Here is an 11701-nt window from a genome sequence, read left to right as displayed (position 1 = left end):
CAAGGCTCATTCAATTAATGTAATCCATCACATCAACAGGCTAAAGGAGAAAAACCACGTGATCATATCGATAGATGCAGAAAAAATATTTGACAAAATCCAACACCCATGCGTGGTAAAAACTTTCAGCAAGCTAGGAATAGAGCAGGAACTTCCTCAATTTGATAAAGAACATCTACAGAAAAACTATGCCTAATATAACAAATGGTGAGAAACTACATTCTTTCCTGCTAAGATCAGAAACAAGGCAGGGATATTTTCTCCCACCATTCCTTTTAAACACTGTATTGCAAGTCCTAGCTAATGCAACAAGACAAGAAAGGGATATAAAAGGGATACAGGTTGGAGTGCTCGCTTCGGCAGCACGTATAATAAAATTGGAACGATACAGAGAAGATTAGCATGGCCCCTGCGCAAGGATGGGCACGCAAATTCGTGAAGCGTCCATATTTTAAAAAAAAAAAAGGTATACAGGTTGGGAAGAAATAAATAAAACTGTCTTTGTTTGAAGATGACATGACTGTCTATGTAGAAAATCTGAAAGAATCGACCAAAAAAACCCTGGAACTAAAGTTGGGTGATTATAGCAAGGTTGCAGGATACAAGGTTAAAATACAAAATTCAATCACTTTCCTATATATCAGTAATTTGAAATAAAAAACAATACCATTTAAATTAGCACCCCCGGGCTTCCCTGGTGGCACAGTGGTTGAGAATCTGCCTGCTAATGCAGGGGACACGGGTTCGAGCCCTGGTCTGGGAAGATCCCACATGCCGCGGAGCAACTAGGCCCGTGAGCCACAACTACTGAGCCTGCGCGTCTGGAGCCTGTGCTCCACAACGAGAGGCCGCGACAGTGAGAGGCCCGTGCACCGCGATGAAGAGTGGCCCCCGCTTGCTGCAACTAGAGAAAGCCCTCGCACAGAAACGAAGACCCAACACAGCCAAAAATATAAATAAATTAATTAATTAATTAAAAAAAAATTAGCACCCCCAATAATGACATATTTAGGTATAAATCTCAAATAACATGAACAAGATCTATGTGAGGAAAACTACAAAACTCTGATGAAAGAAATAAAAGAAATGAATAAATGAAGAGCTATTCAATATTCACAGATAGGAAGACTCAACATTGTCAAGAGGTCAGTTCTTTCCAACTTGATCTATAGATTCAATGCAATCCCAGTCAAAATCCCAGCAAGTTGTTTTGTGGATATTGACAAACTGATTCTAAAGTTAATATGGTGAGGCAAAAGATCCAGAATAGCCAACACAATATTGAAGGAGAAGAACAAAGTCAGAGGACTGACACGAACTGACTTCAAGACAGTAATCAAGATAGTCTTTTATTGGCAAAAAAATAGACTAATAGATCAATAGAACAGAACAGAGAACCCCGAAATAGACCCACATAAATATAGTCAACTCATCTTTGACAGAGCAGTAAAGGCAATACAATGGAGAAACGATAGTCTTTTCAACAAATGGTGCTGCAACAACAGACATCCACATAAAAACAAAAAACAAACAAGCAAAAAACAAAAAAAAAAGAAAGGAAAAAAAAAGAATCTGCACACAGACCTTACACCCATCACAAAATTAACTCAAAATGGAACATAAACCTAAAGTGAATGCAAAACTATAAAACTCTCCTACAAGATAACAGAGGGGAAAATCTAGATGACCTTTGTTATGGCAATGACTTTTTAAATACAACACCAAATGTATGTTCTATGAAAGAAGTAACTGATAAGCTGGATTTCATTAAAATTAAAAAAAAACTTCTGCTCTGCAAAAGACTCAGTCAAGAAAATGAGAAACCAAGCCACAGAATGTTATAAAATATTTGCAAAAGACATCTCATAAAAGGATCGTTATCCAGAATATACAAAGAACACTTAAAACTCAACAATAAGAAAATGAACAACCTAATTTTAAAATGGGCAAAATATCTGAACAGACACATCACCAAAGAAGGTATAAAGATGGAAAATGAGCATGTAAAAAGATGCTCAACATCATATGTCATTAGGGAAATGCAAATTAAAACAACAGTGAGATATCACTACACACCTATTCGAATGAAAAAAATCCCAAACTCTGACAACATCACCTATTGGTGAGGATGTGGAGCAACAGGAACTCACGTTCATTGCTGGTGGGAATACAAAATGGTATAGCCACTTTGGAAGACGGTTTGGCAGTTTCATACAAAACCAAATATACTCGTACTACACAATCCAGCAATCATGCTCCTTGGTATCTACCCAAATGAGTTGAAAACTTCTGTCCACACCAAAACCTGCACCCAGATGTTTATAACATCTTTGTTCATAACTGCAAAAACTAGAAGCAATCAAGATGTCCTTCAATAGGTGAATGGTTAAAAAAACTATGGTACATTACACAATGGAATATTATTCACTACTAAAAAAGAAATGAGTTACCAAGCCCTGAAAAGGTATGGAGGAAACTTAAGTGCATATTACTAAACGAAAGAAGCCAATCTATAAAAGCTATATACTATATGATTCCAACTATATGACATTCTGGAAAAGTCAAAACTATGGAGACAGTAGAATGTTCAGGGGTTAGAGGAGGAAGGGATGAATAGACGGAGCACAGAGGAATTTTAGGACAGTGAAACTATTCTGTTTAACACTATAAAAGTGGGTGTGTGTCATTATACGTTTGTGAAAACTTGTAGAATGTACAACACCAAGGGGGAACCCTAATGTAAACTGTGGACTTTAGGGGATAATGATGTCAGTATAGGTTCATCAGTTGTATCAAATACACCACTGTGGTGCAGGATGTCAACAGTGTGGGAGCCTGTGCATATATGGGGGGAGGGGAATAAGGGAACTCTCTGTACCTTCCTGTCAGTTTTGCTGTGAACCTAAGACTGCTCTGAAAAATAAAGACTATTTAGAAACAAACAAGAAAACCCAAAACATCAAAAGAAGCAGGACATAAAATAGGATAGCATAACGTAAACTCAGACTGGAGAAAAGGAGACTAAAATGTTAATAGTGACTACTATCTCTGGATAGTGGAATTATAGATTATTTTAATTTTATATTTTATTTTGTCTTCCAAATTCTCTATAAAGATTATGTACTACTTAGATAATCATAGAGATTAGAGGACCTAGAGATGATCATACTCAGTGAAGTAAGTCAGACAAAGACAAATATCATATGATATCACTTGTATGTGGAATCTAAAAAAATGATGCAAATGAGCTTATTTACAAAACAGAAACAGACTGACAGACATAGAAAACAAACTGATGGTTACCAAAGGGGAAAGGGGGGAGGGATAAATTAGGAGTATGGGAATAACAGATACACACTACTATATATAAAATAAACAGCAAGGACCTACTGTATAGCACAGAGAACTATATTCAATATCCTATAATAAACCATAAGGGAAAAGAATCTGAAAGAGAGTAAGTATATATTGATACATATATGTATAACTGAATCACTTTGCTCTACACCAGAAACTAACACAACACTGTAAATCAACTATCCTTCAATAGAAAAATAAATTTGAAAAAAGACTATGTATCACTTAGATAATCAGAAAAACAACAATATTTATTTTTAAATAACAGGAAATGAAAGAGTACAGACTTTGAACTCGGGACTGAATTCAAGCTGGGCTTCACCTCTTACTAGCTCTGTGACCCACAGACCTTTAGCATTGCAAACCTCAGTTTCTGCATCTGTAAAATGAGGCTAATAAAACCTACCCCACAGTGGTTTGCGTGTGTGCATCTGTGTGTGAGTGAAGCTGAAACTATACTAGGAAAATGAATGTGCAAGGCGCCTGAGGGATGCTCAATGCGGATTAATTTCTGAGCCCTTTAAGGATATTTGGGAGTTCATAGGTTCCAAGGAGATTTTGCTGGGCGTACACAAGGCCTGTTGCTCACCCTTCTCCCTTTCCCACCCCAACATTCCTGATGAAACCAACAACCAGCCTGGGCAGCCCACCGCCCCAGGCGCTAAGCGGCTCCATTTTGGAGGAGAGAGGGGAGCCCTGGAAAGGAAGCTGGAGGAAACTTTTCTACTTTGAAAACCCCAGAAAGTGCAAGGCTCTGGAACAGGCTGACGTTTGTTCTTTTTATCCCTCTGCCATCCTTTAAACAAGACTCTGTGCTTCCTGTTCCAGCCTGAGGGAGAAGCCAAGGGTACACGTCACCAGAAAATAGCTGCGGGCCAAAGTCTTACATGAGGATTTGGATACGGAGTGGGCTTTTGACAGACAGGGAGGGGACGTTGCAGACCTGGGAAGGCAAGGAAGGGCGCCCAGCGCCCCAAGGACGACAGGAACAAAGGACTTAGTCTCCCAACAAGCCTGGGCCAAAGCAGGCGGAATTGGGCGAGTCGGGATCGGAAAACAACCCGACCCCCTCCAGCTAAGAGTTAGGTGTGGAATGTGAGAGGAAGGTGAATGGAATGTAATGAAGCGACTTTGGTTCTTATTCACATTCAGTTTGACTTTGAAGCATTCCAAACATGGTGGGAACAAAGCCTGTTTGGAGAGGATTGTTATCTGAGGACCCGGCAGGATGGAAGGGAAGGGGCGGGGGGTGATGGCTGACAGCTCCAGAGAGCATTCCAACTTGCAGATAAGGGAAGCCAGAAGGTTAGGAATGATTCAATGGACGTCTACAGAACTGCTCGTTCCACTCCTGATGAAATGAGATAAATCAGAACTTTCGATGCTACATGGGTCCTTTTGTAATGCTGGAATTGATCAGTGGCTGTCAGATTTCAACTAAAGACGGTTCCTCTTACTCCAAATTTGAATTTCAGAAAACTTGCCTATTCTCTTTCACTTCTCTCATTTTCATTGGTAGGATAGGATTTTAAAAGCTAAGAAAATTCGAATTAAAGCTACCAGTGATGGTCATGTTACGGGGTCCGACCATGACAAGAGGGTGGCAATAGATGACGATAAAATTCCATAGGCACCTTTCAGCGATAAACTTGACTCCCTTGTCTTTGTCGCCTTACCTGCCTCCAGCCAAATTCCCTTTTGTCCCATGGGCTCTTCCTGTGCTAATGGGTACAAGCCATTTCTTGGAGTGGAAATGAAAGAAGATAGTGGCTAATGTACCCTCAGCATCACACATGTTCACTGACCACCATGAGGGTATAAAGAGGTAGGGGACTCATTCCCTGCTTTCAGTGACCTTATACTGTGCTTTTGGGAAATGGAAGAATCTCCAACACTTTAAATGGATGGATTATGAGGTTATGCAGGACACCCATGAGAGGCGGGTGGGTCATTTCTGACCCTACTGCATCATTCCGCCGCTGACTCTCTCTCCTTGACCTCCCCGGCTCCCTATATTAACCCACCAAAATGTTATTCTGGAGGAGAAAGCAGGGCCTTTGCACTTGCTGTTCTCTCTGCTGTAAAGCCCTTCCCCCAGATCTCAGCATGGCTCACCCCCTTACCCCTCACCTTTGGGCTTTTGCTCAAATGTCATCTTCACAATAAAGCTTTCTGATATGGGTTGAATTGTGTCCCTTTGAAAGATGTTGAAGTCCTAACCCCTAGTGCCTGTTAATATGACCTTATTTTGAAGTAAGGTCTTTGCAGATGATCCAGATAAAATGAAGTCATTCATTAGGGTGAAATCCTAAGCCAACATGACGGGTGTTCTTATAGAAAGGGGAAATTTACAAACAGAGACAGACACATACAAAGGGAAGGTGGTGTGAAGTCACAAGGAGAAGATAGCCATCTACCAGCCAAGGAACACCTGAGGTTACCAGAAGCCAGGAGAGAGACATGGAACTAATTCTCCCTCACAGCCTCAGAAGGAACAGACCCTACCAATACCTTGGTTTCAGAGGTCTGTGAGACAATATATTTCTCTTATTTAAGGCATTTACTTTGTGGTACTTTATTATAGCAGCCCCGGGGAGCTAATATACCTTCCTTGACCCACACTATTTAAAATTGCACTGTCTGTACCTCTTGTTTTCTCCAGAGTACTTATTACTGTCAAATATCCTCTATATGTAGCTGTTTACTTGTTCACTCGGGTATTTGTTTATAGTCTGTCTCCCTCCACTGGAATGTAAGCACCATGAAGGCAGAGATTTTTGCACGTTTTCTTCATGGATTCCCTGTACCTAAAATGAGTACTGCCCTTACACACTGTAAGCTGCAGGAGGCCCTCTCTGGCCCTCCTCTGGTCCTACCTCCCTCCCCGCTCCCCCCTGCAGACTCTGTGTGGCCAAGTGGATATGCCACACGGAGCCTCCACCCCTCCTTCCAGAACATGTACCAAGAGCCCACACTTTGGCCCCAAGCCTACTTCCAGAGTCTGCATAGGCCTCTTCCTGGGGTCCATCCTCCTTTGACTCCAGCCGGATGGGTGTGGACGGAGCTTAGACAAGCTGGCTGGAGCGTCCACACGGTTTGCACAGGGCCCTTCCTGGTGTGGGATAAAGTCTCGGGGAGATGAGAAGAAGAGGGGGACACAGGCCAGGGTCTTACTTTGTCCTCTGCCTCATGCCTCACAAAAGGTAGGGGATTAGGGGTGATTCTGCCTTGAATAATGCTGGAACGTAGCAGGCACTCAGTGAATATGAATAAGTGAATAAATGAATGTGGGAGTTACTCTTAAAAGTTGTTTTTTTCCCTCTGACTCACACAGTCCTTTAAGGAGAACATCAAAACTTCAGTGATTCAAATGGAACGCAGGGTGTATTCCTTGCTTTCAAATCCAACCCAGCCTCCTACAACAGTGAAATTGACAAGACACTCCCATCACCCAGGGCCCTTCATCTTTGCTTATGATGTGTTTATTGGGACGTAACCACAACATAAGTTGAGGAAGATCTCTAATTGTTAAGTAAATCCATCCACTTATAGATTTATATTTATTAGGGGCCTACTCTTTGCCAGGCACTGTTCAAAGTGCTGAACACAAAGAAAAATAAGACACTCTACATTTCTCTAGGACGCTCAGTCACGTGAACCCTCAGAGGACAGTTGGGAAGACGTGCTCCTGGAACTCCGTGGAGAACAGGCTAGTCTGAAGGACATTTGTGGCTAGAGAGAAGGAAGGAATGTAGCCTGTAGCTTTGCAGAATTTCTCTGGTGGTCTCAAGTTTTGGATATATGATCAACTTTTTTGATGTATGTGGTCCAACTTAGTTGCTCACATTTCATAGCAAAAATGGTTTACTTTTCTGGTTGAGTTCTTAACAGAAGCATTGAATGTTAAAATGTTTCCTTGATCATCACATTGAAACCCCAGTTGTATTAGTTAGGAATCCTTTGGTTGCAGGTAACACAAAATTCAACCCAACCAGTGTACACAATAAATGGAATTTGCTGGCTCATATAACTGTAAAGTCCAGATATATGGTGGTTTTCAGGCAAACCTTGATCCCAGGCTCAATAATTTCAAAACTGGTCCAATTTATTTTCATGCCTTTCTCTGCCTGTTATGTCTCCAGGCTAGCTTTTCCATCATCACAAGATGACTACTAGCACCTTTTCTGGACTGAATCTTTTTTTTAATATTTATTTATTTATTTGTTTGTTTATTTGGCTGCACCAGGTCTTAGTTGTGGCATGCGGGATCTTCGTTGCAGCATTCAGGATTTTTAGTTGCGGCATGCAGGCTCTTAGTTGAGACATGTGAGATCTAGTTCCCTGAACAGGGATTGAACCCGGGCCCCCTGCATTGGGAGTGCAGAGTCTTAACCACTGGAGCACCAGGGAAGTCCCTGGACTGAATCTTTTTCATTCTTGTCCAGGTGGAAAAGAGCATCTTTGGAGGTCACTTCCATAGAAAAGTAAGAAAGTTTCTATCCTTGCAATCCCCAGCAAATGTCATCTCATCTTGCATTTCATTGGCCTGGAGTGGAGTATTTGCCCATCTTGGACCAATCACTGTGGCCAGCAGCATGGCAGGATGTGATGATTGGCTTAAACCAAATAGGGCTTGCCCTTTGTGGTGGTTGATTTGCTGTGTCAACTTGATGGACACGGGGTTTCCGATATTGGTCAAACATTTTTTCTGAGTGTGTCTGTGAGGGTGTTTCTGAATAAGATGAACATCTGAATTTGTAGACTGAGTAAAGCAGATTGCCCTCCCCAGTGTTGGTGAGCCTCTTCTAATCCGTTGGAGGCCGGAATAGAACAAAGGGCTGAGGGGGAAGGAAGAATTTGCTCTCTACCTGTTTTTGAGCAATGACATCAGTTTCCTCCTGTCCTTGGACTTGAACTCAATTCATCCGCTCTCCTGGGTCTCCAGCTTGCAGATGGCAGATTGTGGGGCTTCTCAGCCCCACATGAGTCAATTCTTTATAATTAATCTCCATATATATGGGTTCTGTTTCTCTGGAAAATCCTGACTAATACACCCCTGGAGCCAGGAGTGGGATCAGATTTTTCCCAAAGGGCATTGACTGCATGTGTGAAGAATGGATAAATGATGAAAATTGGGATTCTGTTATTGAATGGAAGGAAGGAAGAAAAAAATTGGTGAGAGAAAAAGAACAAGCATCTGTGACACTTGCATCTCTCCTGTCTTTAGTGGCAGAGCCCTAGTACTTACTTCTCTACGCCCCATGCTGCCTCTTATTATTTATTGCCTGTCCTGGGTAACTCACTGTGCTAGGTGCTGTGGGAAAATAAGGCCCCCAAATGTCCAAGAAACTAGAGTTTAATATGATATAGAAGGCATCCACAAATAGCTACAGTGGAAGATAGTGTAATAATACATGTTATCAAAGAAAAATAAGTAGAGTGCTCCCTGTAGAAAAACTTCACCCTATAGACACATGGTACTCCTCTCCTTAGTAGGGTTGCACACCACTTTTTGCACTGTGTGCTGAGAATCCTTACCCCATGGACAGTGGGTTTCACAGAAACAGCACATTGCACAATCTTTCCTAAAAATTAACATGTAAGATGAACAAATATGGAGAAAATGCAAATCTCTCATGTCCAGGACTCTTACCATGTCCTTTAGAGGAACTGGAGGCTTAATTGAGTGGTATATTATGCAAACTTGAGCTTTAAAATGTGCCCTTGAGCCTCCAGATATATTCCTGAAATATTTTTCCCTACATGAGAGAATATCTAGTGAGAACCTTTCTTCCTTCCCTAATTCTAAAATAGTTGTTTTTTTCCCCACATTTCCCTGCTCAACACTAGAAAGAGGGCACAATTCTTTTGTTCTGAATTTCATGGGTTACGTTTTTAAAAATGCCTAGCCTAGTGCTTTGTGCATATCAGGTCCTTGATCAATGCTGGCTGAACCTGAGTCTACAACTACAAATGATTATCATGTCTGTCTTCTCCTTAAGATATTCTGCTTACTCATGCAGCTCAATATCAAAAAAATAAACAACCCAATCAAAAAATGGGCAAAAAACCTAAAGAGACATTTCTCCAAAGAAGACATACAGATGGCCAAGAGGCACATGAAAAGATGATCAACATCACTAATTATTAGAAAAAATGCAAATCAAAACTACAGTGAGATATCACCTCACACCGGTCAGAATGGCCATCACCAAAAAGTCGGCAAACAATAAATGCTGGAGAGGGTGTGGAGAAAAGGGAACCCTCCTACACTGTTGGTGGGAATGTAAATTGATACAGCCACTATGGAGAATAGTGTGGAGGTTCCTTAAAAAACTAAAAATAGAGCTACCATATGATTCAGCAATCCCACTCCTGGGCATATATCCAGAGAAAAACATGGTGCAAAAGGATACATGCACCCCAGTGTTCACTGCAGCACTGTTTACAATAGCCAAGACATGGAAGCAACTTAAATGTTCATCAACAGATGAACGGATAAAGAAGATATGTCACATATATACAATGGAATATTACTCAGCCATTAAAAAGAATGAAATAATGCCATTTGCAGCAACATGGATGGACCTAGAGATTATCATACTAAATGAAGTAAGTCAGACACAGAAAGACAAATATCATATGCTATCACTTATATGCGGAATCTTAAAAAATGATACAAATGAACTTATTTACAGAACAGAAACAGAATCACAGACTTAGAGAACGAACTTATGGTTACCAGGGAGGAAGGGTCGGGAGGAGGGATAGATTGGGAGTTTGAGATTGACATGTACACACTGCTATATTTAAAATAAAATGCCTTTCCATGAAAAAAAAAGATATTCTGCTTAAGCAACACCTGACTTCCAAGTCTTCCCGGCTAAAGGTTTCATTCCCCTGTGCTATTTACATGGAAGTTACCCATCTCCTCATTGGGCTCATTCTCTCGGGTACCTAATATTATCATCCTCATCAAGGGTTGCAAGCTCAAATGGCTACAGGGGCTGAGCAGGTAAACAAAATAGTGAAGCAATTACGGTCGGCTTTCCATAAGTAGTCTGATACCAATCTTGACATCGCATTCTTTATTTTTTTATATCCCCCTCAAACAGAGACATTGAACACAATAACGAGAAATCATTAGTTAACAGGAAATTTTATGGAGAGAAGGGCAAAGTATTTGAGTGCCAAGAGAAGAGATAATCAAACTCTCCATCTTTCCCCAGAAGATCTTCCCTGCCAGCTACCTTCCCTCTCTGCCTCCTCTTTCCCACATAACCTCTATATGGAGGTAGCAGAATCTGAAATAAAACAAGGACAGAACTTGACTCAGTCAGGTGCAGATGCCCATGTCTCTTGAGGCAGATTCCACCCATGAGGAATAAAGTGTGGTGAATACTCTGTACATCTGCCGTGATGGAAGTGGGACCACAGGGGAAAGGTTACAATAGGCAGGTCACCCATCAGATGTTTCCTCTTTCCAAGTGTGGAGCTCAGATATGGACTGAGCCTTTTTGGTACAGGACGGAAGAAGTATTGAAGAGACTCCAGACTGGAAATTCTGCTCACTTCCAAGTCCTTTTAGAACTGTTTGCAGTTATAAACCTCTAGTCCTCCCAAAATCATTAAACATTTGACTGACACAGAGCAGATGCCCTTGTCTCACAGCAGAGGATGCTGTGTTGACTTCCCCTGAGAAAGATGACACTAGCTGGAGGCCTGAGGAGGAAGCGTTCACTCTATGTGGCTAGACCTTGTTCTTCGTGGTGAGTTAGGTTATTCAGAGATACCCTTTGGCTAAGAGCATCTAAAAACGATGAGGAAAAAAATTTTTCAAATTCTTCATAAAAGCATCAAATTACTGATCAAATAAAAATGAAAAATCTGGCCAAAAGCTAAGAGAAAGCAAAAATCCAGAGGTAAACAGAGAACTCTGAACTACTTTTGTCCTCACAGTGTTTGCCAGATTGGTTGGAGGAACTGAGCAATGGTTTTCACATGCTCTCAGTGTGAGAGGGACAGAAACTAAAGTCCAAGACTGTCTAAAGGCAAAGTTTTAATGGAAGTCTCCACAAGAAGTGGCACTTTCAAAGGTGAAGCCACCTCCCTGCTTCCACCTACATGGGGTTGGAGGAGATTTAACTTGGACAGAAGGAGCAAAGGAGAAAAACAAATGCATAGAAGTTGTAACTATAGGTAGCTACTCCCATGAATTCAAAAGACTTGGGTGGTCTGAGAAATCTCAAACCCCGAATGAAGTTTAAAGTGGTGCAAGACAGAAGGGTACATATGTGCCCGAAAGAAGCAAAGACAAATTCAAATTCTGCTGAAGAAGGGTACC

At 41.3% G+C, this 11701-nt stretch overlaps 1 non-coding gene across 1 annotated transcript; it reads left to right on the top strand.

The window, feature by feature from the left end:
- Positions 1-347: 347 nt before the first annotated feature.
- Positions 348-455, top strand: LOC133081501 (U6 spliceosomal RNA). The gene has a single exon (XR_009698839.1). It is a non-coding gene; the product is annotated as a U6 spliceosomal RNA (small nuclear RNA).
- Positions 456-11701: the final 11246 nt, after the last annotated feature.

This window comes from Eubalaena glacialis, chromosome 20 (assembly GCF_028564815.1).
Source record: "Eubalaena glacialis isolate mEubGla1 chromosome 20, mEubGla1.1.hap2.+ XY, whole genome shotgun sequence".
In the NCBI taxonomy this organism is placed as follows: Eukaryota; Metazoa; Chordata; class Mammalia; order Artiodactyla; family Balaenidae; genus Eubalaena; species Eubalaena glacialis.
The sequence above is the reverse complement of the archived record's forward strand: the minus strand, read 5'-3'. Positions and strand labels throughout refer to the sequence as shown.